The 26,252-nt window shown below is 39.2% G+C and overlaps 1 protein-coding gene across 2 annotated transcripts in view; it reads left to right on the top strand.

Annotated features, from left to right (window-relative positions):
• CDH2 (cadherin 2) overlaps positions 1-26,252 on the top strand; it is a 212,898-nt gene that overhangs the window by 1,601 nt on the left and 185,045 nt on the right. The gene's annotated exons all lie outside the window — the stretch shown is intronic.

Raw genomic sequence — 26,252 nt, 5'->3', positions numbered from 1 at the left:
CTCTCCAGCCTTCTGGCTCGCTCCCTTTCTCTGGCTTCTTGGCCGCCTGGGTCCCGTCTTTCCTTTCTCCTTTCTTGGGTTTCTCCTTTTGTTCTTTCGTCTCCTGCTGGCTTCTCTCCCCTCCCCCCACTCGCCAGTCAGCCCTCCTCGGCTCTTTCCCGACTCTGGGGTTTCAGAACTATTAGACTAGTTGTTTTTGGCCTCTGCAGTTTTGGAAGTGGATGGAATTTCTTCTTACTGGGGGAGGAGACCCGTCAGTCACTTGCTGACAAAAGTATCTCCTGTTATAAAACCGGCCTTTATTCTTGGAGTGCACACTCCTCATTCTTGAACCTCTCGTCGCTTCATTTATTGTTTCTTCTTTTCAAATGGGGTTTGCAGAGGAGGTTAGGCTGAAGGGGAAGAAGGGAAAAAAGTGCCACTTCAGTTGTTTGAAGTCTGGGAGAAGCCAAGATAAACTTAGGAATCCTACGGACAAAAGGCATTTTCCTTGTATTTATTTATATTTTTTGAACAGGAAATGTAGATCAAAAAACTCTTCTTTTTAAAAGTATTAATTTTGAACATCATTGAGTGGTCTTACAAATTTACAAGGAACTTTCAATAAATTTTCAGAGTGTGAGTCCATCAGTAGATGGCATGTTCACTAACTTTTTGATCTGAAAGTAAGTTTTAATTGAATACCGTGCGAGCAAGTTGTTGGTCATTAATACCATGGGACTAAGTGTGGTACCGCGGGAGCAATCCCATTTCCTCTTAGTCATCCGCCTTGAAGTCAGGTGTGAATTTTGGAAGGCGTTTTCTTTTTTGAGCGTTTAAAAACATAGCATTTATAAACGGCAAATAATGTGTTCATCTTTGCATTGTATTTCCTTTCTCAGTTTCTTCTAGGATGTTACCTTGACTTTTGTAAACCCTCAGTAAAGGGGAAATTATAACTCTGTCATCAAGTTTTTTGGCAATCTTCTGATTCATAGGTGCAAGTCAAACAATAACATTGAATGATTTGCAAGGTCATTAGGAGTGGAAGCAGAGCAGTTTATGCAACATGAGTTTTAGGGTTAAGTGCACCATGTGGACTCTACGACTGAGATTAGAAATGACTTTTTGCTAATGGCCTGCTTTCCACACCAGAATAACAAAGATCTATCTGCAAGGTGAAAATGGCCCCTCTGCAGTCATCTGCTATTAAAAGTCTAGTTTTTGTTTTGTTTTGTTTTTTTCCTTTGTTTTTTGGTTTTTGTTTTTTAAGGTCAGATTAAGAAGACAAGAGTTTTAGGAAGGAGAATGAGTAGGTTACTAGTGTAGATACAGAGCAATCTTATTTTTTTTTTCAGACCAGTCAAAAAAGAATGACTAAATAATCAAAAGGACTTCATACCTTTGTGTTTAAACTGAAGTGTTTCCTGTTTTACTTTGAACATTTTTTACTTTGAGAGATTCTTTATTAGTTTAGTTATTCTATTAGATTTACATGATTCTAGGCAATTTTGCACATTGTGTTATTCAGCCTTAAGATTTTTCTCTGTTCTTCATTTTAATTTTACAGCATTAGCATTGTCCTTTACACTAAAAATGGAAAAGCAGAATTTGAGCATTAAATTTCACCGATGAAGGGATATCACAGAGTTATGACAAGCTTTCCTTTTGAGGTATACAAGTGACTTTCAAGTCCTTAAATAAATTTATCATCAGACCAAAAAAAAAAAAAAAATCAATTTTACTTTTACTACCTACCCAGTAATTACTAGGTAAGAAACCTGTTTTGTTTTTCTAGTTCACATTGTTCTAATTTAAATTACACATGTATGGGTTATGAAGTATCAAGGACATCACCTTAATGTTTATAGATCTTCTGGATTCTTGGTTTTATTACATAGGTCCTGCTTTCAATCCTGGGTGAGGGTATATGAAAAAAAGATGCATAAACCACATGTGATTTTTACCTGTTAGGTGTATAGACTTTGAAGAGATTAATATTCAACACATGAAACATATAAAAAGAAGCTTTATTTTAGGATGTAGAAAATCAAGGATGCAGTAATCATTTTAAGTACAAAACAGATTTATTCTCAGTGTTTATTTGATTTTCATGTGCCTTTTTAACAGCTTCTTGCAAAAGAAAGTAAGGAGAATTAACATAGTTGGTGTTCACAGTTTATTCTACTTAGCGGCCACAGTTATGGATATCTCTGCCCTTTTCTTATCTTGTAGCATGTGGTCATAACTCATAGATGGCACATTGCAAACATACTAGGTATGACCTGAAAAATAATAATTTGTGTCCTATGATATTTTATCTTAAAATATTTTATGGATATATTTTAAAAGTATTCTATATATGTAATTTTTTAGGCCCCAGTTGCAAGTTCAGAATTTACGTACAAATGGTACTTTTTGACTTTCATACCTTCATGGAGTCTGGTCTGACCTTCATTAAAAGTTGGGACAGATTTTAAGAGGAAGTTCTTTTTATATTGTATTTTTTACATATAGAGACGAAAGTCTTCTTGGAACAGATTATTTGGGTGACAGTGTTTTGCACCAAATGGTCCTTAATTTCCTTTTTCATTAAAAATTTTCAATTCTTAAATCTGTTATGCCTCATTAAGCTTTAGGGTTATTAATCAGGAAATGTCAAGACTTAAAGCAACAGTAAATCTTGCTTTAAAATGCCTTAAAAAAATCCTGAGTTCACTCAAATCCCCATCCTGTTTTCAAAGGGATATTCTTAAGTTAGAAGAGTGATTTTTAAAGAAAAATCCTAGCTGTTATTTAAGAAATGTAATGTTTGTGTATATACACTACCGTTTTGCCCAAGTTAACATTATTCAAATTTGTTCTTTTGGCCCAAATACAAAAAGTAATCAAGTTTAAGCACTGCACAGACTTGTGGTGAATTTTGTCAACCATTTAAAAATTACATAGAATTGGAATTTGGATTTTGTCATTTGAGTATTTCCTATCTGCCATTAGTATACCTTCTAGAAACCTAAGTAAGCATTTTCAAGTTGGGTTGAGAACTATAAGTTGAAATGTAGTTTGTATCAGCATATCATTATGCCTCACATTTCTGACTTTTTTTTACCAAAAACTTATTTTTGTTTCAATTTTTTAGCAAATTAGATCAGTTAATTTGAGCAGATGCTAGTCTTCCTGTATTTAACTAAATGTAGATAAGTTTTAATTAAACAACCCTATTCATGCCAGGGAAGAGGTATATACAGATAAATGTTTTAGTTAGAGCCATGTCTTCTCCATAGAGAAAGTGGTGTGTTTAAAGTAGTCAGAAGAAGGTGAATTCCTGAACTAAATGGGATCTTTTAGAAGATTTGGATTTAAAGATTACAAACTTGTGTTATCACAGAGTTTTAAAAAGAAAATTTAGGTTATAAATACATGCTTCTCAGTTCTTTTTTCTCTTTACTCTCTTTCATACTCTGTATGCTTCCTTGTCTGAATTTCCACTGTACTCCCAGCACAGCCCCTAAGCCCTTGGATCACATGCATATGTATATGTGTATATATCTATGTATATATACACACATATATATGCTGTATATACACTATATATATGTATACATACCTTTATGTATATATATATACTCTATATGTATGTAGAGGATTGCTATCTACATATGTGTCTACTGCAACATTTATCACAGTTTAGCATGAAGTGTCAGTCAATAGCTAATTGATACCTTTGTGTGTGTGTCATCCAAGCTGATTTGGGCACCAAAAGTATAATAATTTTGTTCTGTGCAAATAAGCTCCTGTTACATAATGTCAAGGGCAAAAGCTAGTGTCAAGGACAGAAAGCCTGGGGTTCTAATCCAGTCCAGATGTAGTTTACTCCCTTAAGCTCTCATGACCTCATTTTCTTCAATAGTAAAATATTGGGCCTGGTTGGAGAAGTTGATCTCTCAGGGACTTTCCAGTTCTATGACTCTTGGAGCTGCTTAACAATATCCCCCCAAATGATTCCTTTACAAAGACTTTGGAATGACTTTAATTTTTAACCTAAACTGGAAAGATCTTCATATTAATCAGAGTGGTAGAATGTCATTTTTGAAGATCATTAACAATAGTTTATTATATATGCCAGGTTAGACATTATCTGTATTTTTTATCTGCTTGACTTTGAAAAATATTTTTCTTTCATTGGATATGTTGTGTCTACCACTAAAAGTAAATTATATTTTTGTGTTAGACTTAAAGGAAGGGAAAGTGTGATACTACTTAGAATAAAAAGTATTCCTTTTATTCCATTTGTACTTTTACGTTTGTTTGAGAGAAGATAGCTTCTATGAGAACCATTGAATTGAGTGATATGGGTCACCACTAAAAATATAGCCCATTGACCTAGCAAGTCCTTCACTAGTTATTTTTCTGCAGATATGTCTGTATTCATGATGTACACCTGAAGTGTTGTTTATAATTACAAAGGATTGGATTTGTTGAACTCTGAATGTCATTAGTAGGAACTGATTTAATAAATTATGTGTAATATGCAGTCAGATTTGAGGACCCTTATTATGTGGAATAAAGCATTTTAGTTCTAGTTCCAAGGCAAAAATAAAGATGGTTAAACCACCCGATATTTTGGGCATAGTCACACACCTAGAAAACCTTCAGAGAAGGGCAGCCAAAATAATCAGTGGGATCTTAAGGGTTCTAAACGAGGAGATACTGGACAAAGACCAGGATAGAAGTTATAACGGAAGAATAGAAAATCAAACTGTGTGAATAAGATGAATATGACCTAAATTAACAGTAGAATTCCTAAAGCTGGGTTGAGAACAACCTGTAGCAGGTAGCAGACTGAGCTATGGGTAAGTCCAAATGAAGATTGGGCAAGTTAACGGTTAGTTAAATAATAGATTAGTTTCCATGTTGGGTCATAAAATGACTACATTGTGCTGAGTTATTTGTGCCTGAGAGACTTGTTGGTTAAACTATTGTAATATTTCTTACATTCCTTTGACCGAATATTTAATATTTTATCTGTTCTGATGGTGAAAGTGTGGTCTAAAGTGTAGTCTAAAGACTTTACTGCCATCTAGAACTTGAAACACATAAGCAATGTAGTAAAGGAATCAGATGTTTTGGTCTGCTGTCTTGATTAAATAAAGTGATTTAACTTTGGTTTTTCCCAGGTAGCACTGGGAGAATTAACTGTGTAATGTCTTCAAAGCAGCTTGAGCTATTTAAAAGGAAGTGCTATTATAAATACAATATGGCAGTCACATACAGAGGTGCTTGGAGAAGTGCTTGATCCATGATTAGTTCTTAAGTTTTCTTTTACAAAATATACCTATGATAACCAAAATAAACCAGTAAATACTGGAGGAATGATATATACTTCTGTGTATTGTAATTTTAATACTCGTTTTTATGTTAATTTATAAAATTTACTTGACTATAGTATACTTAATATATATTGTAGTTTTAATATTTGTTTTTGTGTTAATTAAAGTCCACCTGGATGGCTCAGTCAGTTGAGCCTTTGGCTTCAGCTCGGGTCACGATCTCACGTTTGTGAGTTCGAACCCCGCATCCGGCTCTGTGCTAACAGCTAGGAGCCTGGAGCCTGCTTTGCTTTGGATTCTGTGTCTCCCTCTCTCTCTCTCTGCCCCTCCCCTGTGCGCGCGCTCTCTCTCTCTTTCCCTCTCTCTCTCTTCCTCTCTCTCAAAAATAAATAAACATTAGAAAAATTTTTTAAAAAATTAATTACTTGACCATCATGTTTGAAAATATTTGTACCCAGATTTCCTTCCTCACATTCTGATAAAATGTTTAATGTTTCAGTGTATTAGTAAAATAAATTAGTAGAACAAAAAGGTTAACTAAAGGGGCATGGTTTAGAATCTGTATTATTCCAGAAATTGCTGGAAATAGAAATGTGAAGTGACCATATTTCTCCCTCTTATTAAAGTAAATTTTTAGTTTATTCAACTTTCTTCTGTTGCATTAAATATTGAACTTTTGTATTACTGCAATCAGTAAGGAAGGCCCTTCAGGTTTGTTTTCACATATGTAGTTCTAAGACCTTTCACAATTGTTTTTATGATTGTCAGTATGTCATTCATGTAACTCAGAAGAGCGTATATACCAGAGAAAACCATTGAAACTTTAGGTATTTGCTGCCACATCTTCAGATATTTATTTATTTATTTATTTATTTATTTATTTATTTAACGTCTGGTGGTACTAAAATCCTTAAAGTAAAATATTTTTAATTTCAGTGAAGGAAACTAATATATTATCTCATTAATTATTTCTATATCCCTGGGAGAGAGGTGGTTTTATTCCCATTTTAGAGTCGTTGAAAGTGGAACTCAGACAGTTTGAATAGTTCTGTTGAGAATCCAGAGTAAAGCTATATCTGTCAGAGTAGATAGAGTTTGACTGCGAAGTCATGGTTTTCTCCCTATCTCAGGGGCTGGGACCCTTCTCATATGGTACTCAAGGAATGAACACCATATTAGAGAGGAATTTCGATTTTTCTTTACTGAGTTGATAAGATTTTTTTTAAATTGTCACCTTATGAGTTATATTTTCTGTTAATTTTGACCTTAAATATTTTTATTTATGTTGGCATCTGAAGCCCAAATGTAATGCTTGGTTAGGGTTTTCACTCATTTTTAAAATATGTTGTCTTAGAGAAGAAGAAAATATCAAGGAGAAAAGATTCATAATCAGTTTTACAATATTCTTCAAATTGTCTTTATCAATAAATAATATGCTGATAAGTGCTCAAAATAATTTTTTATGGATGAATCCTGGAACTTAAAATATTTCTAAGAGTCTTCTAGAAGACCTCAGGCTAGCATGTTTTTTCTTCTTTTTTCGTTACTACTTTTTTTTAAGTGTTCTTTTCTGTGCAAAAAAATTCAAGAGACTCCAAGTTCTGAAATATGTTTAAGTGGCACATTTTCCATGTTTGAAGCATCTGAATTACTTTTTCTCCCGCAAATGAAGTTATTTGGGGTCTTTTAAAGTCTACATGTCCACATCCTAAAAGGACCTGCTGTAAGAGATTCATGTGACTGTTTTGTAGAGGGATCTAGTACAGATAGGGATTTGTTTGCTGAAGAGAAAGCCTAGAACTATTTGGTTTGTAACTTGACCTTGTAACTGGGCGGATACAGTTGGCTTGACTATAACCTCCACCAAAATGTTGGTTGGTTGACTGGGAAGCTATTAAGCGAACTTTGAAATAAATGCCTAAAAAGCCATTAATTTATACTAAGTTAAAAGGGGACATAATCCACTCCCTCTGCTTAACATAAATCTTTAATATAAACTAGAGACTGTGACCACTTTAATTTTTTTTTCTTTTGTTGTCTTAATTGGTTAACACAAAAAAGTTCAAAGTCTGAAGTTCATTCTTTATGGCTTTCTGGTCCAGTAAATAAAGAAAAATGTGTTTCATGCAGCCAAAATATTACCTTTTGCAGATCCTTTGGCATCTGCCCCTAGTGGAGTCCCATTTGGTTCTAACGTGTTCAAAATTAGCTTCTCATGTCCTGCTTCCGTTGTACTTCAGGGAATTCAAAATTCAGATTTGACACACGTAAATATACACGCTTAAACTTTATGGAACTATCAGATGCATATAGAAAAGTGCTCGTATTGGGGTGCCTGGGTGGCTCAGTCAGTTAAGCGTCAAACTTCGGCCCAGGTCATGATCTCAAGGTTTGTAAGTTCGAGCCCTGTGTCCGACTCTGTGCTGACAGCTAGCTCAAAGCCTGGAGCCTGCTTCGGATTCTATATCTCCCTCTCTCTGACCCTTCCCTGCTCACGACTGCCTCTCTCTTTCTCTCTCTCTCTCTCTCTCTCTCAGAAATAAATGAAACATTAAAAATTTTTTTTAAAAGTGCTCATATAATATGTAGGTAGCCTGCTGAATGTCCATAAATTGAACATGCTATTGAATCAGCACCCAGTCAAGACACAGCATCCCCAGCACCGCATGAGTACCTTCCTCCAATTTTATCCATCTTCCGATGCTGAGTATTTACTTGACTTCTAGTAACATCTATTCTTTTTGCTTATTCCTCATAGAATCTTTGGACTTTCTAAAATCATATAGTGCATTCCCTTTTGTGTCTGACATCTTCCACCCAATTTGTAGAATTGTCCATATATATTTGTGTCATCGTGTTTTAATAGTCAGAAATTAGGAAAGATTTGTGGATGTTATGGAAATGTCCAGGAAGCTAAGGAAGTTGAACATAGATTAAAAAAAAACCAAACAAACAAAAAACCAGCAATTGTTTCATTGCAACTAAAATTTGCTTGCTTACTTCTGGTTTGTCAAGCCATGAAACACCTTTTGTGGGTTTTCCTACTCAGATTTCTTCTGAAGTTCTTGCAATTTTAGCAGTATTGTCTACTCAAAAGCCAAAAACATTTGGAACTCAGTAAGTTATAGCCTCTATAGGAGGAGGATGGAGGCAAATAACTAAATATCTTTTTGATTTGAAGTCTTCAAGCAGAAGGTTTGGGTGTTAACAGATTCTAATCTTTCAGTGATACTTCTTAATACCTTCTCTGAGCTTACTAGTGACCCACTTCTCAATGAGGTCTTACCCAGATTTATTCTTAATTTAAAAAAGGTTAAATTGATGGGTTATAATGCCACACTCCACTAGTTTTCCAGCTGTTTAGTGCATCTTTGGGTACAGTTGACCCTCTTTTGTGTTTGTATAGGTTTTTAAAGGTCATAGAGGTTGTCACAAAGGAAGCAGAGAGCCATGTTTATCCCAAGATCTTTCTTTCTAGGGACCTTTTCTCTCTGTTTATAATGGTTCCTTAGTAGATCCAGATTCTAGGTGGAGAATTCCATGCATATTGATGAGGACTAAAGAATCAAATTCCAGAGGTAACGGCCCACCAAGGGTTTGTTTGCTTCAAGGCAATTCTAATTTATTTACATGCTTACACATATGGACTTTATTTTACAGGATTTAAAGAGATTGCACTTTTTGCATGGCCTTAGCTTATTGATATATAATTTGCAGTTCACTTGTGTTTTGCCCCTACACATAGTTTTTCTCTCGTTAAAGTAATCGTTTTTGTATAGTATTTTTGTTTTTGGCATTAAATTTTATTTACAGTTCTGTCTTTTCTGTTTGACAAATACTAAGAACATTTGGGGAAAATATCATAATCATTGATTTAATTTACAAATTAATTTATAATTAACTGTTTTGTAAATGAAATAGATATCCATGATTTGGTTTAGAGTCTTCCCTTTATTTGAGGCTGTCTCTATGAAGCTCTGTTTAAAGGGGTATACTCGTATATTTAAACGTAGACAACAATGGACTGTCTGCAGATGGCGTATAAAATTTTATGACCTAAAATAAAGACATCTTGGAAAATAGTGAAGTTATTTTTTTAGTATTTGCATTTGTAATAGATATTGTCCTGATTCTTATTTCTTATTTTCCAAAGTCTTGGTTCTTCATGTATATATATGTATATATATAAATAATATATTTACATTATGTTTATTTATGTGTATATGTACACACATACACCATGCACACACATGTGATGTGTTTCTGGACTTCTATTCTGGTATGTGCCAATATATAAATTGAGACCATCCGCTTCTGAACACAGTCTTCTCAAACCTCATGCTATGTCAAACTGTATTTATCAGTTTATATTTTCACATTTAGGTATTTACTTACTTACCTGAAATTTCTTTTTGTATGTGGTATGAGCAGAGGGAGTCTGGCTTTACTTCCCCCCCCCCACACACATAAAACACATACACCGTAACACATGAGGAGCTGTTATTTGTCAAGTAAAATTTCTCCATCTGAACTGAAATGCTCCCTTTAAGTTTAACATTTCCATAGACTCTTGGTTCTTGTTCTTTTTCTTTCTAATTGTACTGATTTAGTTGCCTAGAGAGGCAGTGAAGCACAGTGGTTAAGAATGAGGTCTCTGGAGCTCATTGACCTGTGTTTGTGCCCCAGTTCTGACACTTGGTTGTTATGTGAACTTAGACAACATGGCATTTTTATGATTGTATCTATCATAAGGTGTTTATGAAAATAAGTGGGCTAATATATATATATGTATATATATATGTATACATATAGATGTATACACATCACTTTAAAAAGTGCTTCCATATGGTAAGCAAGGTATAAGGTCTTCAAAGACTTTGAGGCATAGTCATTACCACTGTTTTATACAAACACAGTCAAGAGATCATTTAATTATTTGAATAAATTTGAGCTCTTGAGATGTTCAAAGCTTTGTTCTGTGTTCACTGTTACAGCCAGATAATTTGTAACTCTGCACCAGTGTCCCTTAGACCCCACTGGAAAGCCACAATTAAAGTGTTTATATTTTAACATTCCTCCTTAAATTCTAACAGATGCTGTCTAGGCTGATAGGATTAGGGAAAGGGGTTAATATATATGGAATGTTACTCTGCCAGCAGTTTGATTTGGGAATTACAAGTAATCGAACAGAAGCCATTCTGGTGTCTTTTAGGTCTGTCTCTTTGCTTCTGTGATTTAATTCTTTAATGTTCTGATATTGATGTGTGTGTGTGTGTGTGTGTGTGTGTGTGTTGAACTAGCCTGGAAGCAACCAGAAGGAGTTACTGATCTCTGAATGCTTTTAACATGATGATGAGGACCTACCTAATAGAGAGGAGGGGGTTGAAGGTACTGTTGCTTGATACTGCAGCACAGAATCTGCAAAAACAGAGTCATTGTTTTTGTGATGCTGATGATTTATTGGTGATTAGATGCAGGAAATGTTACTTTTAACTCAGTTTCATCCTATCCTAATAATAATACATCATTTTTGAGTAATTACTATGTTCCAGGCACTGTTCTAAGTACTTTAAGTGTATTAACTCATTTAACTCACAAAGAATTATACTCATTTTATATATGAAGATACCAAAGCACGGATAGTTTAAAATAAGGTGCCCAAAGTGACTTTGTTAAGGAGAGGAACTAGAATTCAAATGCCAGCAGTCTGATGTCAGAGCCTGTGTTCCTAGTTTTGGTATCTATTTGAGTGCAGGTAAAAAAATTAAATCAGGATTTAATTTAATTTAGTTTTTATTTTTTAAGTTTATTTATTTATTTTGAGAGAGAGACAGAGAGGTGAGGAGGTGGCAGAGAGAGAGAGGGAGAGAGAGAATCCCAAGCAGAGAATCTCAAGCTGTCAGCCTAGAGCCCGATGAGGGGCCTGAACTCATAAACCATGAGATCATGACCTGAGCTGAAACCAAGAGTTGGATACTTAACTGACTAAGCCACCCAGGCACCCCAAGGCAGGATTTTAAAGTTTATTTATTTTGAGAGAGAGAGAGAGAGAGAGAGCGCAAGTGGTGTAAGGGCAGAAAGAGTGAGAAGAGAATCCCAACCAAGTTCCATGCTATCAGAGAGGAGCTTGACTGGGGTTTCGATCTCAAGAACTGTGAGATCATGATCTGAGCCAAAATCAAAAGTTGGATGCTTAACCAACTGAGCCACGCAGACTCCCCTGAAGTTCCATCTTTCAGAAAAACCTTTTTTTGTTTTAAAATGTGTTACATGTAGAGGAGTATATAAAGCATATATGCATAGCATAAAAAGTAATTAAAGTACACAAATATGGTAGTGTAACTCTCAGACTAGTTAAGAAGTGGAATATTGCCAATACCTTGGTCGTCTCCAGAATATGGTTTCCATTCCCTTTTTCCCCCCAAAGGTAACCACTGTCTTCATTTTTCTAATAATTATTCATTGCCTTTCTTTATAGTGTATATTCCATATATATATAAGAAGAGATATGTTTATGTAAATGTATATAATGCATTTATGCATAAATGTACCATGCATATGTGTGTATGTATGTGTATTGTGTGTATATGTATATGTACATTTATCCAAAATGTATTTCTTGTGACTTCTGCACAGCATTCTGTCTGTAAGATTCATCCATTTGAGTTATGCAGCTATAATTTGTTCATTTTCACTGCTCTAGGGCATTGCATGTTAAGAATATGGTAGAATTTACTTATTCAACTCACTGTTGATGGGTTTGTGTGCATGTGTTTGCAGAATTTTGCTACTATGATCATTCTTGCCGCCTGGGCGTTAACTGTCAGGGATACTCCAGGACTGTGTTTCTCAAACTTGAGCTTGTGTAAGAATCACCAAAACTCTATTAAACATAGATTCCTGGCCCCACACCCTCTGAGCTTCTGATTCAATAAACCGATGGTGAAGTCTGAGAATTTGTATGTCTAGCAAGCTCCCAGGTGATATGAATTCTGGACTGTTCTGGGATACGTACCAAGAAGTAGAATTGCTGGGTTGCAAACCAGACTTTTCCAAATTGGTCTACCAGCACCACGTACGCATTTCTGTTTTTCCATAATTCTATTTATGTTATAGTCAGACTTAAAATTTTTTTTTACCAATCTAGTGGACTACATAATCATATCTCATTGGTTTCCATTTGCATTCTCCTGTTTACTAGTGAGTTGAAGATTGTTTTTATATGTGTTTTGGCCTTTTTCTCTTCCTTGAGGTATCTGAATGAATCCTAGCCTGTTAGATGAAGTTTGTCATTTGTCTATAGACTGGCCTTGCTGTTATTGCCTATTCGTTTTGCCTAACATTTTCAGTCATGGCTCATGTGTTGTGTGGTCAAGGATTGTGAGCCTTCTTGAAAGCTGACTAATATAATTAAATCTAATATTTGCTGAGTGCTAGGCCAAGCCCTTTACCTGCATTGTCTTCTGTAATCCTCACATCAGATAGGAAGGCATTACCATCACTATCCATTTTACAAATATCTGAATGAAGCCTGACTTAACCCATTCACTCAAAGGCACACCTCTAGGATGTGGCCAGTGGGGACTTGAACAGTGTTTTGTATTGCTATTTAACGACCAGTTCCTTGGAAGTCTGCAAAGAAGACACAGCAGGAACAAGATAAGTCTATCTATTCTAGATTGTGAAGGTTGCAGCCTGGAATAGGGTTTGGACTTTAGAATCAAGATTAAGGATTTCAGTTCCAGGGAGCAACTTTGACCTTAGGAATGGGAAAATTTAGTAGATTGAGCCAGAATTAGGATAGGCTACCATGGAAGTAGGCAGTTTCTGTTACTGGTCACATGGCCCCATGGTGGTGATTTTAAGACATGCAAGTAACTGATGAGTGGTTGACAATTCTATGATTGCCCGTTTTTCCTGACTTCAAGCCCGCTTGGCCCAGCACCGTAGTCCCCAAGTAATTGAGAGGTACATGTGACTTTCTGTTCCCAGCACCTGGGCTACCCCAAGCACTTGAAGAGACTTGCTTATCTGCTCTCAGACCTTCAGTGTTCAGCCACTCTGGTGGGCTTGTGGCCCTGCTGGTCGTATAAAGATGTTACATAACCTGGCCTCTTTTTGATCTTTCAGCCTCAGCCTTTGAGAATATTCAGTAATCTTGAGATTTTTGTATGCAATTTGGGTGGCTTTGAAGAAACCTAGTAAATAGTGCTTCTTACCCTTCTGAGTTCTGGACAAATAAGACAAAACAGTCAGCAGATAGCCAAAATACAACCTTTAGTACTGATGAAGACAAGGGTGGAGAATGTGGATTAAATGTGTATGATCTCCGAATTAATTCCCTCCTTGTCTCCCATCTTCAACAATCCTGGGTGAGGGCCAGCCAGCCTCCTACCTGGGGTCTCTGTTCTTGTAAGCTCACCTGCAGCATAACGATATCTACACTGTGTAGGCAGACTGGCTCCCAACAGAAAAGAGGTGATGAAGTTACTGGACTCTGTATCCCCAGTTGTTTCACACAAACCTGCCAGAGAGGTCAACATAGGGCAGGAATGCTATTCTAGTGTAGCTTCCTCTACTTCGAAGTAGGGAGCAAGGGTTCCACTAAACCTTCCCCAGATTTTAGATTAACTGTTGAGTTTATGTTCTTAACCACCAAGCATGTGCTCATCTGGAAGTGTGGTGATCGCCCATGGAGAGGGAGATGGGCCTCTGTCAGGTCAGTCTTACTTCCAACCTCACAAGGCCTTAGAAGATCAATAACTTGGCTTTTTTAAGATCCTTTAAACCTAATGAGGCATGCAGGATGATCATAGCGGTAGTTGCACAGCCTGCAAAGTTAGAAGGCAAACCCATCTGGATCCTAGAAGATTTTTCCCAGGCACAGTTATGACCCCACAGCCTGTCCCTAAGTGTCCCAAAGACCATAGTGGAGAACCCAGGATATCTGAGAGAAAGACTCACAGTGGGTGGAGAAAACCTTTGGTTCACAGCCTTACTCAAATGCAAATCAGGCTAAGTCTCTTGTCTATAATCCATGACCTTTTAACAAAACAGAGTTCAAAGGGGGAAATGAAGACTTAAAGCTGTTGAATATGCTGGAGGAGAGTGAAAGGCACCTCAGAGAAGAACAGGGATAGCCACCGCCTTGCACATAGGTGATGTGTCTCAAATGCCACCTTTCTCAAAGATAACCCAGAATGCATGTGGATCCACTCTCTCCAAGCAAGTACAAAGTCCTGAATATAACCTCCAAATGGGAACCTCTCCCTGATGAGTTTTGGTTTGCAACCAGCACAGTCAGCCTCCTGTTTTACCTTTCCCTGTGAGCCCCCTGAGACTGACAGCCTGGTGCTGTCACCAGTGTGGGCTCTGTCGGGTGGGTGGCTATGGGACATAGAGTCTTGGGAGCAGGTGTTTTCAGTCTCTTGCCACTTGCCATGGGGTTGCTTTGGCCAAAAAGGCCATCTGCAAGGCAAGATTTCTCCCTCACTTGTAAAGAGAGTCCAGACCACTTGGTGGAGGCTGATCCTTGAGCCTGTGGACCAATTGTGAGAATCCAATCATTTGCCTCTGACTGCAGAACAGAAGTAGAAGCGGCCAATACAGTGCTTCCTTCTAGACTAATTTCAAGTGAGAACTTTGATAGGGCTCTGGAATTCAGTGTCTCTTAAAAATAGCAAATATTATTGTGCTCAATAGTCTAGACAGTATGTGTTGAAATAATCTCCTTTTTCTGTGCCTCATCTATCTCTGCGTATTTAGCAAGTGGCTCATGGGCACCTCCAGAAGTTCTGAGCTGCATCAAGCCTTTTCCAAGGCCAAGCTGCAGTGGCCCTCACCCTAAAGTGTTCATCATTTGGCTAAGGTCACCACATGTCCCGCCTCTTTTCCAAGATCCTTGGCCAATAGCCTTTACTGAGGTCCACTGTCATCTGCTCTGGGCCCTACCTCTGTAAACAGCTACTTTCCTGGGGAATAACCACCATAAGTTGTGGTCACACAGCAAGATCAAAATACCCTGTGGTTTAGGAATTAAAGCCTCTTGATGTTAAAAGCTACCTGCCCAGCTATAAAAACCAGCCACACTGCACAATCAAGGCTGCAAACCATCAAGTTGAAAAACATGTAGGGCCATAGTAAAGCATCCTTTATCCTCTGCCTGGGACCCGGTACCTCCATGAGTATTTTCTTCCCCAAAGTTAGATTCCTTTCTTATTATTTGCCAACATAGTCAGATAGTACACCAAGTGGAAGTCTCTGAAGGAGTCCAATAAATAAGACCTCTCCTCCTGAACCCATTTCTAAACCAAGTGAAATATAAGCCAGCAGAGTCAACAGTGGGGAAAGGAAAATACCACATGGTTCTGATAAGGGCTGTGCTGAAAGGTGTGGCTTTCGTGGGTTGCTATAGGGGAACCCCAGAATTCCACAAACATGTGCACTGAGATGTAAGCAGTTCTGGATACTCTTCCCTGCCCCCACATGCTGCAGGGGACCTGCGAACTCCCAGCATGGACAATGAGATCACCACACTTGTTTTTTGTGGGCCTGTGACTCCCCAGTGGGAGGAGTAGGGGACAGGGCTGGGCACCAGCTGCCCAGATTGTTCCTTTGAATTCAGCCTTCAGTAAGTTTGGTCTCTCTTTCTCTCTAGGGTAGTAGGTCACAGACTTCTTGGTCTCAGGATCCTTTCACACTTAAAAAAAAAATTATGAGTGCCCCCATGAGCTTTGGCAGTGTGGGTAATATCTGTTGGTGTTTAGCAAATTAGAAATTAAACTGAGAAAATTGTATATTTGATTCATTTAAAAATATTAAACCCATTACATATGTAACATAAATAGCAATTATTATGAAAAATGGCTGTGTTTTCTAAAGCAGAAAAGTGAAATCCGTGGGAAGAATAGCATTGTGCTTTTATATTTTTGTTAATCTCCTTAATGTCTGGCTTAATAGAAGACAGTTGGATTCCTGTATCTGCTTCTGCATTTACTCTGCTAAGGTATCACACATCACCTAGCCTCTGGAATATTTCCACTTTACACTTGTGAGAGATTGAGAGTGAAAAGACAAATAATGTTATTTTATTATGAAAAGAGTTTCTGCCATTTCGGATCTCTCTCCTGGAAGGATCTCGGGGACCCCTAGCGTTCCCTAGATCACACTTTGAGAACTGGCACTCAGGGTAGGACTAACTGATGGAATGAAAAGAGGTGGGAGTGTTAAGAGTTCCTTCCACATGGAAAGAAGTTCTGGAGGGGAAAAAGCATTTCCCATCTGTAGGTTACACAGTGAAACCTTCCAAATGCCAGCCTTGAATCAGTCACCAGAACTATGGGGGCGGGGTGGTGGTGGTGATGTGCTAGTCTTCAGCTCCTGAGTTGAGACCGGAACTGATGATATTAGCTCCGTAACCTCTGAGTTAGCATGCAGGACTCGTGGGTTTACTTCTTTATTGCTTCACCTGTTAGAACACTGCTGGATGGGGTGCTATGGGAGGAACGAGTTCAGGAATGACTTTGAACTCTGATGTTATTGACAGTGCCCTCTTCTCACTGCAGCACATTTCTGGAAGCTGTGCTGTGAATGTTATTTTCTCACAAGAATAATGGTATAATTGGGTTGGGTTTGTCTTATCAAGGACTCAGAGTTAGATAAATCATCACTATGGGCAGCTATTCAAATTAAATCAGAGTTATGGGGACTGGAAACGTCTGTAACCATTTTTAAAAAGTGAAACCATTAAAAAAAAATGAAACCACGCTCTGGGTTTTATGAAACGGGCCTAATTGTAGATGAATACAAGGGAGTCTGGAGCATAGGAAGTGCACAAAGAGTCTGTTACTGGAGACTGTAATTATTTCCTCATCAATATTGCCTACTGAAAATTAATATACTCACCATAATATGTACTTGCTGATAATTTTCCATGTATACTTTTAGAAGAGTTGGAGGGGCTTTGATTTGGTAGCTTAAAAGAACAAGATGTTTATGCAAGTTTCAGCTGATGTCTTTTCCTCTCCTAATTTTTTTCCCTAGTGTACAGAAACATTGGAATTATTTTACTGACAGGTATCATATCCTATCAAAATCATTTGAGAATCATTTTAGGAAAAAATTTATCATGGTAGCAGATCCACTCAGTCTTAATTCATATAGGACAAGTTTCAGTCCTTAGCCAATCAGGTATTCTGTGTCAGTATGTGGTTACTTTCTGATGTTTTTGTCCTTGACCCAGCAGTGGTTAAGGTGGTCCACAAAGCCATTTGGTGCTGGTTTGACTACCATCCCTAAATTTTTAGGCTAGTTAAGTGACCTAGGGCAATTTCCTTTCAGTTTGCTTCCATGCCTGCAACATGGCACTATTCTAGTACCTTCCTCATAGGGTTGTTGTGAAGACTGTTGAGATATAATGCCTGGAAAGACTGAAGTGCAGATCCTGGAACATGGTAAGCACTCAATAAATATTAGTAATCATCAATACTCGGTATATGTAATATACCCAAGTTGATTATAAACACAGTCTGATGCTAAGTAATACACTACTTGATATTTTGAACATCATATATGAGCATATTGCAGTCTCTGGTGAGTATAATGAGTTGATGGGGCAAAATCAATGTAAGCCAGGACTGGTTGTCCCTACTGAATTGCCTTAGGCACTTGTGGAACTGTTAATGACAGTTTAATTGCAGAACCCCCAGAGCCACTATCTCTTGACCGAGTTAAACTTTCACAGGCCAAGTCAATCAGTACATGTAGTGTTGCTACCCATTACAGTAAGTCCCCGACCAAGACAGTTGGTCAACTCATCTGTGTTTTGGGATTCCGCTCCGCAAAGCCTTGATGCCCAGGAAGCCTCTTCTCACGTGGCTGATGAGATAGGAGATGGCACAGGTCTCAGGTGAACTTGGTATATGTTTGTATGTGGTCCTCAGCTTTGATAGGTTCCGTTTCTGAGAAGTTGACCCTCTACGCCACGTTTTGTATGTGGAATGCAGAGTTTTGTCCGTGACGCGGTTGGACTGTGGTGTGTCCGCTGGCTGTGAGTTCAGTGTCAGGAGAGTTGTCAGGTCCCTGGCCAACATTGACGCTGTCATTTGACTATTTGCCATTACAAATGTTCATTACAAAAATGAACATCAGAAAAAATAAAAGTGCCGATGCCTGAGATACTCAAGGACCCATCCTAATAATCTAATTGAGGCCACGATAGAAACCACCAGGTGGGTCACAGGGGGCACTGTGTGGCCTTGATCAGGAGTTCCTTGCATCTAAGCTAGTCTGGATTATATCACGAGTCTAGAAAGAGTTAAAGGACCAGTTCATAATGCTGGGTTCTCCCTCCAGTGTAGTACCTGGCAAATCAAAAATATCAAAGTACAGGGATAAACTTCTGCACACTTCAAGCATGTTTCCAGGGATATGAAATTCAAAGTGTCATCAGTGGCATGGCTGACAGAAAAAAATCTTGAAGGAGTAGCAGCAGCTCTTGAATAATCTTAATGTAGCCTCCAACATCATGGGTGGAATCCTGTGAAATGTAGAGAATCTGGTAAATGTAATTGTCTGGTGATAAATTGGATTAAAAAATAAAAAATTAGTCATGCAGAATTGGTTGTCAACAGTCCATTATTCTATTACCCTATACCCCATTAACCATTTAAAAAAAAGTCTTCACTAGTTGTTCATTTTTGCTTATAGCATTTGGAAGATCTAACCCCATAATAGAAGTATTGTGGTTTCCTCCCTTTTCCTTTCCCAACACTGCCACCCCCACCCCACAAATCACACATCATCAGGAAAAGGGTTCCACTTGTTTTCTTAAAAAAAATTTTTTTTATGTTTTATTATTTATTTTTTGAGAGAGAGACAGAGACAGAGCATGAGCAGGGGAGGGGCAGAGAGAGAGGGAGACACAGAATCCAAAGCAGGCTCCAGGCTCTGAGCTGTCAGCACAGAGCCCAGTGTGGGGCTTGAACTCACAAACCACAAGGTTGTGACCCAAGCCAAACCAAGCCGAAGTCGGATGCCCAGTTGATGGAACCACCCAGGCGCCCCTATTTGTTTTCTTTTGTACACATTTGTGAATGAATTTTGATTTGTCACTTTGTTTTCCTCCAGAATTCCTCCTTCACAAAATGCTTTAAAAATATTTCTTAGGCACTCACATATCAAAGAGATAAAAGTCTCCACTACAGAAAACAACAATATCATAATAATAGCTAACCCTTGTTTTGTGCTGAATCAGGTATTATTTTTTAGATTTTATATGCTTCACAACAATCCCATGAGGCTGATACTCTAGTAGTAGTCGTCGTCGTCATAGTGTAATAATAGTAGTAATAGCAGTAGTAATCGTGGTAGTATAGAGGAAGAAGCCAGGGTACAGGTGAACTTCTGTCACTTGTTAAACTCACACAGGTCACATAGGGAGTGGAGACAGGGTTTAAACCCAAGCAGGTTTACTCCAGAGCCCTAAGTCTTAACCACTACACACATTACTGCCTTTAGTTCCATAAAAAGCAAGGGAGAAAAACAAAGTAAGAGGAGGTTTCAGCCTTTTTGACTGCATGTAATAATCTACTTCACAGAACTTAAATTGTTACCAGATTCTGTCTGTAGAGTATCTGGAATGGAAAAAAATGAAGAGATTGATGCTGTGAGGGAAAACATTCAGTTGATTAAATTTGATAAACCAAGAGAGCCTGGATTTTAGTTAGGCAGTCTTCAGAGCCAGAAGAAAAGATAAGATTCTGTTAGGTTTGGGTTGCTCTCAGATGTAAAATTTTTAGCCAATAATCGTAGATAATCTTGATCGGGAAGAAGATGGAGAGGCGAGGAGACAACATCCACTGTGGCTTCAGTGGAATATTTAAAAGCTCAGATTGAGGAGTGACTTGCCGGAAATTGGAAAGTGCAGCCAGTGACCGAGGGGCCTATAAAAAAGAATCACGATAACAGGGACCTGAAAGACTAGTGGACTTAGTGCTATAAAGCTCACAGTATTGAGACTACTGAAAAATTTTAACGAGAACGAAAGTGACGTCATTGTGAGTTCAGGACCGGAACAGATAGACTAATACTAAGAGGCGAGCAGTACTCCTCAACTCCTATTACACTTCTGTCCTTTCTAGGCAAGGAGGTCGATCTTCATCCTGGGAACAGTAGAGCAAATACTTGTAAGAGGAAATTGAAACTCAAGATAGGTGAACTGATTGTGTGAGAGCACAGGGCGGCTCTGAATGAGTTCAGCTCCTCTGGCCAGCATGAATTTCATCCTAGTGGGCCAAGCGGACTTTTGCTGCCTGCTTGGAATCTTTGACGAATTGTGGAGGAGAGGAGAATCAGTAAAGGATCAGGGATGGGATAATGCCCCAATTAAATGCAAAGGGAAACAAAAAATGAGGGAAGTGTTGTTTTCAGAGAAAAGAATAGAGAGCCCCATGCTGACCTGGGGCAGAACTCTGGAACCAGTTTCAATGTTCACATGTCCACGGTAGCTAGGAGACAGCATGGAATTGTTTAAAGCAGGAAAAATAATTGTTTCTCTATTGCTTTTTGTTGCTAGGTTATTAGACTCGAAGGCTGGGGCAAACAGGTATGCTGTGCCTGGAGTCCAGAAAGGTTTCAAGAGGTAGATGGGGGCCGGATGTGTGACAGCCGCCTGCACCAAGTACTTGTTAAGTGTACCGGTTTACCCGTCACATGTGTTGAAATTCTGGGTTAGTGAGTCGCGGTTTGGACCCAGAAATCTGCATTTTAGAAGAATGTCCCAGGTTACTTGCCGTGCTGGAGAGCAAGTTTGGGAACTACTGAGCTGTAGGAGACGTGCCGTGAGTTGGATTTATGTTGTCATAATAGTGTTAATACTGTGACTGACAGCTAGCGCATCAAATAACCATGTGCCAGACACTATCCCAAGCGCTTTACACATACTATCTCATTTAATCCTTACACCTGCCCGATGAGTCTGTGCTGTCTTTATTGTCCATATTGTCTAGATGGGGAACTGTGTCGTCTCTTGACAGTCTTGGGCAGTCTAGCACTTTGAGAGTCCGTGCTCTACACCACTCTGCTAAGAGTCCCTCTTAAGAGCCTGGCTCAGGGCCCCAGGGTGGTGGGAAGGGTGATGTCTGGGCATGCGTCATACCCTGTCTGTCATATCAGAGTAGTGTCTTTATGAAGACATTAGGGTGCCTCAGACTTTCTAGATGCAGAGAGCTGGAGGAGAGATGACTAAATCTAGGTGGAATTATTAATTTATCACCATCAAATCTGGGAAGATTAAATGTAAATTGCTGCCCCTTGGGGCCCAAAATCAGCAACAAAGATACTGGAAGCCATGACTTAATCGTTTTCCAGTTAAAAAGATCAGGGTTGTCTGGGTTGACTACAAGCTCAATATAAATCAACAAGCCTTTGTCCCTGTGGCACCTTTTGCCTGGAATGCCCTTTCCCACTTCCTCCTCCTTCTCCTGGCAAATTTTTAATCATCTTTAAAGACAGAGCCTAAATGTCACTTCAGCTATGGAGCCTTCTTTGATTTCTACAGGCAGATTTATCATCCCATTCTTTCTGCTTCTTTAGCACTTTGTTCCTGGTGTTATAATTTTGCGATTATCTTTCTTAGTTTGTGCCACCCAAGTTCACAGTCACTCAGCTGGAAACGTGGGGGAGGGTGTCATTTCCTTCTTCCCTCTCCTCCACCATGAATCCCTGCCCTCACTAACCCTATCAGTTTTAACTCACATTGATAGGATCTGCCCCTTCCTCATTCCTGCAGCCCCTGTCCCATTCAAGTCTGTGTCCTGACTTGTACCCCAGCTGTCACTTGTCACCTCACCCCCCACATTTTCCCACAAAGCATCAGAGACTTTTCTATCGAATGCAGTCTGCTTGTGCTTTAAATCTGTGCCTGGTTCTTCATGGCCAAGAGGATAACCCCAAGCCCCCAACCATTTATGATCTAACCCTGTCTAACTCTCCAGCCTCAACTCTTGACTTCCTGCCTTGCTTCTTGGACTCCAGTGACACTGAACTCATTGTAATTCCCTGGGCAGTGTGCTGTTTCTTGCTGCCTTGTTCCAGCTCAACAGTGACCGCCTGGGATGGCTTCCCACCAACCCACACTGCCTGGCTACTCCTGGGTTCTGCTTGGGAGGCCCCCAGACCCCTGCCCTGGGTTCTTTGTATGTCCCTACCTCCTGGCTGCCACTTTCTATTGCAGTCAGTTTTTATTTTGCTCTAATGTTAAGCCTTGAACTTCTTAAAGGCAGTGAGGGTGTCTCATTTCCATTGGCAAATGGACACTCTGTACAAGTTTCTGGAAACAATTGCACTGTATTTGTTCTACTTGGAAAGACTGTAGGGTTCGCATCATACTTCTTCCTCTTCCTGGATGTGAGGTCTTGAGTATCTTAACACCCCTCTGAGTGAGAACCCATTTGCACATTTCTAAAATGAAGATAATTTCACCCCCCACAAGGGACTATTGTGAGAATTAGGTGAGATAGCAATGTTCTATAACACTTAACACACTATTACAGGGATTACGGATGACACCCCTGATGCCCATTTTTTAAAAAAAAATAATTTTTTAATTTTTTAAATTTATTTCTGAGAGAGAGAGACAGCGTGAGCAGGGGAGGGTCAGAGATAGAGGGAGACATAGAATCTGAAACAGGCTCCAGGCTCTGAGCTAGCTGTCAGCACAGAGCCCGACGCAGGGCTCGAACCCACAAACCGTGAGATTATGACCTGAGCCAAAGTTGGACGCTTAACCATCTGAGCCATCCAGGCGCCCCGAATTTTTGTATGGTCAAGAATGTGTTTTATGTTTTTAAATGCTTTTAAAACATCAAAAGAAGAAAAATATTTTTGATACTTGAAACTGAAATGAAAATTAAATTTCAGTGTCCATATGTAAAGTTTTATTTGAATTAATGGAGCTGTGTTCATTCATTTCCCAGTGTCTATTACTGCTTTTGCATTACAGCAGCAGAGTTAAGTTTCAGCAGAGACACTGTGGTTTGTCAAGCCTCAAATGTTTACTGTCTGACCCCTTAGAAAAGAATGTTTGCTGATCCCTACCTTATTCAAATATTTGGGACATGCGCGTGATTCACCACCTCCCCCATGCACCACAGAGAACAGTTTGAGGAGAAAGTTTCTATCTTTGAACTTGACCTTCCTCATGGGTCCAGCGGACTCATCCATTAACAGTGAAGCAAAGCTACAATGGAACTGTTTCAGTTTTCAGAAAAGGTGGATGTTCCGGTAAGAGTTTGGTGGACTGTTTGAAAAGATGGTGAACTTTCCACTGCCAGGGATGTTAAAGGGTAGATGGACCCCCATTTCGTGAGTTGCTAAAGAATAGCGTGTCTCCCTGGTGGCCCTATTGACATTTTGGGCTGGATAATTCTGTGCAGTGGGGGCTGGCCTGTGCATTGTGTGATGACTAGAAGCATCCCTGGTCTTCAGCCCCTAAAGCAAGTAGCACCCTTCTCCCCAGCTGCAGCAACTGAAAATGTATCCTTACATTTCATAATTCTGGAGCCCGTTTTTAAGGAAACACATTATAGAATAACAGGATGTTATGTTATGAATCCATTTTGTCTTAGGGAATTTAGAGAAGCTTGGGCTGTTTAAGATGAATAGGAAGATCTCATAAAGTAACACATGACCCCCGTGGGTATTTAATATTGGTAGGCAGCTGTTAGAGATGTGCTTTAGACACATGGTATCAGAGATTCTCACAGCCGCCTTCTGCAGGTAGGTCCCCTTTCCTAGATGAGGAGACGGAGCAAAGGCGTTGGGCAAAGGATAACATGTTAAGGACAGAAATTCCCTTCTCTGAAATAAGGTGGAGACAGAAACTCAGAAGTGAACATTCCCAGCATTACTGACAGACTTGATTCGGCCTTGAAATTCCATTCCTGTGGGTTTGGATGAGGAACATGTTGCTGCTTATTCTCCTACCTTAGGGCAGATCCACCGGAAAACAAGAGACTAGCTGTGGAGCTGAAAAAAAGTTTACAGTTTCCCTCTAGTCTTTAGACTTTATTGATCTCTGAGTGTTTGTGTACACACCTGCCCACTGCCCTCACCCCATGTTGGAATGTGACCCCTGCTTACTACACGCCGCCCATTGTTGGCCTCTGTTCTGCTGCCCCTGCAGAACTCTGCTCCCACCTACCCTGGGTTGGAGGCCTGCCATGGCCCCCCTCTGCAGAAGTCTGGTCTGGAGATGAACAGGCCAACTTCTAACCCATCGGTGGAGCACAGATTTCTAACACCTTGGGCCATTTTACAAGTGAACCGGGGAGCTCCCTTTCATCCTTTTGGTTAACCAAAAGCAAAAGCTTTCACTTATTGAATGCCTGTCCTTTGCCAGACCTGGTGCAAGTGCCTGGATATTTCCGGAAGGCAAGAATCAAAATTAGCATCCAGTGTCCCTAATTTCATGGGTGTTGGAAGCCTGAATCCTGATATCCACTTAGGCTCTAATGTTTTCTCTTTCTTATTATGAAATACATAGAGCATACAGGATAAGTAGGGAATAATATAATTTGCACCCATGTTCCTGTGCGTATCTTCACATTTTACTCTATTCGATTTAAATTATTTTTGAAAGAAATGAATTATTACAAAGAAAATCAAAGCCACCTGTACGACCCTTCCTGACACCTTTCCTATTTCACCCTCCCCCGGGTGGGGTAGTCACTGTCCTCAGTTTGGTGTTACCACTACCTTGTGCGTTTTTATATTCCTGCTTGATGTATGTCAATAACTTCACATGATATTAAACTTTATGTATAGAAATGGCGTCATCAATCATGGTTTAAAATTTTTTTGCAAGATTCATGCTGCAGAGGGTACCGTCTTCAACCTGAGAGTTTGGAATGTTGCTTAAATAGTTTCTGAACTTGCCTAAAAGTAATGGTCATCCCAGGTTGATTTATAATTAAGTTTCTATTGCAGGCTTACATGGAAGTTAAAGAAACTCTTTGTTTTGAGATGTAACCCTGGGGATAAATGTAGCTGTAATTCTTCATTCTAATGCTGTTGCATGTTCATTTTTTTGGCAGTGGGAGAATTTTGATGGACGTTTAGTTAGTCTTTGGGTCCCACTATTGTCACCGTGCTGCTGTGAACATGCACATTGACTGGAGCACCCATAGGAAAGTTTCCATAGGAGTATACCTACCGTGTAGGCAAGGATGTATCCAGTCATCTGTATTAGAATTTTCCAGATTGCGCTCCGTTGTGCCTGTGCCAGCTTCCACTAACACCTGTGTGAGGGGCATGGCTGCTCTAGATCCTTGACTTGATGTAGTCCTTTCTTGCACACGACAGACTAAAACTGTTTGCTAGTTTGGAGGGTCTGAACTAATATCTCACCGTGGCTCCTAATACTCTTGTGCGATTAAATACTATGCAATATTTAACGACATTCAAATGTACTTTTTCCTTTATTTTCCCAGATCTGAAAAGACTAGTTTAAATGTTAGATTAGTGTGGATTATTATGGCTTTCGTATTTGCAAAACTTCTCATGCATAATCCTGGTAGCCCTTTTCATTATGAGGCTGAGCTGTATCGCTGTGACAGCAGCTTTCATGCCTCTCTCTTTCCAGGGCTTCCCTTCCTCCTTCCTCCCAATTTCTGATTCTCCTCACCAGTGCAGATTGCTTCTAATGCTAGCCCTGCCAATACTGCAGTCCCTCCCTCTGTCAGCTTCTGTATGCTCTTCCTCCTCCTGTATTTGGCTCCCCGTCACTGCAGGGTGAAGTTTCCTATAATTAATGTCAGCACTGCACAAGTCCTGTTGAGTGCTGTGATGATGTCAGTAGGGCTGGAAGACACAGTGAAACTAACTTGGTGGGGTAAGTGGATAGAACTTGGTATGATTGAGTTTTAATCTCACTGGGTGTTTAAA

Source organism: Hyaena hyaena, unplaced genomic scaffold, assembly GCF_003009895.1.
Source record: "Hyaena hyaena isolate Hyena2069 unplaced genomic scaffold, ASM300989v1 scaffold_801, whole genome shotgun sequence".
In the NCBI taxonomy this organism is placed as follows: domain Eukaryota; kingdom Metazoa; phylum Chordata; class Mammalia; order Carnivora; family Hyaenidae; genus Hyaena; species Hyaena hyaena.
This window is presented reverse-complemented; position numbering and strand designations above follow the sequence as displayed.